Source organism: Priapulus caudatus, unplaced genomic scaffold (assembly GCF_000485595.1).
Source record: "Priapulus caudatus unplaced genomic scaffold, Priapulus_caudatus-5.0.1 Scaffold268, whole genome shotgun sequence".
In the NCBI taxonomy this organism is placed as follows: domain Eukaryota; kingdom Metazoa; phylum Priapulida; class Priapulimorpha; order Priapulimorphida; family Priapulidae; genus Priapulus; species Priapulus caudatus.
In genome coordinates this window covers 247,768-249,402 of record NW_014577329.1, presented here as the reverse complement: position 1 = coordinate 249,402, position 1,635 = coordinate 247,768, and the positions used below count along the sequence as shown (strand labels likewise).

Sequence of the window (1,635 nt, the reverse complement as noted above, 5' to 3'; positions counted from 1 at the left end):
TCCGGTATACCGGACCGTACCCAGGGTACGTTAAAGCATACCGTAGCAGTAGTACTATAGCCCGCTTTCATTAACTGCCGCTGCCTCTAGCAGTTAATGAAACCGGGCTATACTCCCTATAGTACTAGAGCTAGTTCCGGCAGTACCCTGGGAGACATACATAGACCCTATGACTATGAGGCTATGTTGTGAGCGGCAGTGGCACTGGCAGTGCCTTCCAAAATGTGTAACTATGTAGAATAATTAATTATAATTTACAATTGTGAATATATTCATAATTTTACTTAATTTGGCGCATGTGCCAGCCACTCACACAGCTGTGGTTCACTGGTTGTTCGATATAGTCCCTTAGACTTTGAATGCTAATATTTATAAGGTTATGAATGCAATAAGGCAATGGAGGATGACATGTTGGATCCCGTTCCGTAGATTGGCTATTCATCATTCACTCAGTTTGCTTTACGTAGACAAGGGGACTTTGAACCCATCTAACCGTCGCTACTACGTGACGTTATATGCTGTGTAAATAAAACAACATGTCAGCGCCCTATATATACTTCGTTTATTACAACGGCCTATACGTTGATCGTGAGAGGCTTAATTATTGATAAAAACAATCAATAAACAGGTGCGAACAGATCCGTAGCTTAGTAGCTATAGCCTATAGCATGGCGACGTAGATGAGCAGTTGTCCCCATACTAACTGAATTAGCATCACAGGCATTTTTATTGCAATTCAATTCAATTCAAGAACATTTCAATAATAATAAAATGATGGTGAATAAACACGAAATGTACCTACCAACGCCTAGGCAAAGGTTCGGTTCAAGGATGGACAGCATGGGCAGATTTAGATACAATAATGTAACCCAAAACAAAGGATGGGGGTGGGTAGTCCCTTTACTGTGTTTGGGTTACATTACAAATTACTGTATCTATACCGGTAATCTAGGGCAGATTGAGACCTATGAGTATGACTATAGCCGCGTTCACACGGAGCGAAGGAACTCGGGTCGAAAACAACCCGTGTCGAAAACGACACGGAGCGTCGTTGACGAGAGCGTTTACACGACGCTATGCGAGCTGTGAGCTGAGAAAAAAATACAATGCGTCGATCCAAGCGAACAATGCGAATTAAACCACAAACGCCGCCGGCACTGACGTCATGGACGCCGGCGGTTGTTCACTCGGCTGCTCTGTGTTTAACAATCAAACTCTTCTGACTGACTTCCAACTATTCTGTTTACTTTCGTGTTGTGACGTACTAATTCCAACCCGGGTCGCGCGTTCATATGGCAAAAATGAACCAGGACTCGAGTCGTTTTCGCACCCACTCTGGAGTGGGTGCGAAAACGACTCGGGTCGAAACGACCCGAGTCGTTTTCGTACCGAGAAAACGTCCGTGTGAACGCTCGTCCCGGGACGCATTTGACACGGGTCGTTTTCGACCCGAGTTCCTTCGCTCCGTGTGAACGCGGCTTATGTTATTTTCGTCAATGTGAGGGTAGGCGCCCGCGCCCTTTATATAAAATCGACAGGGGTGTTGTTCAGGGTGTTAATTGTTTATTCATTTTGACCAAGAAACAAAGAAACATGTTATTGTTAGTTCACAAAAAGTGTGGAAAAAACCGAGTT

At 44.3% G+C, this 1,635-nt stretch overlaps 2 protein-coding genes across 5 annotated transcripts in view; one reads left to right on the top strand and one right to left on the bottom strand.

Moving 5' to 3' along the window:
* LOC106808325 (ranBP-type and C3HC4-type zinc finger-containing protein 1-like) overlaps nt 1–1,635 on the top strand; it is a 6,082-nt gene that overhangs the window by 1,106 nt on the left and 3,341 nt on the right. The window contains exon 1 of one of the 2 annotated variants that reach the window (XM_014810995.1): nt 526–628. The exons of the other annotated variant lie outside the window; for it this stretch is intronic. The gene's annotated coding sequence lies outside the window, so the exon portion shown is untranslated. Of the gene's footprint in view, nt 1–525; nt 629–1,635 lie in introns of those variants that run through there. 2 annotated transcript variants of the gene reach the window in all.
* LOC106808321 (DNA excision repair protein ERCC-6-like) overlaps nt 1–1,635 on the bottom strand; it is a 15,293-nt gene that overhangs the window by 13,039 nt on the left and 619 nt on the right. Inside the window, exon 1 of one of the 3 annotated variants that reach the window (XM_014810987.1) lies at nt 285–438. The exons of 1 other annotated variant lie outside the window; for it this stretch is intronic. The gene's annotated coding sequence lies outside the window, so the exon portion shown is untranslated. Of the gene's footprint in view, nt 1–284; nt 439–1,635 lie in introns of those variants that run through there. One more of the 3 variants, XM_014810988.1, reaches the window with a different exon arrangement.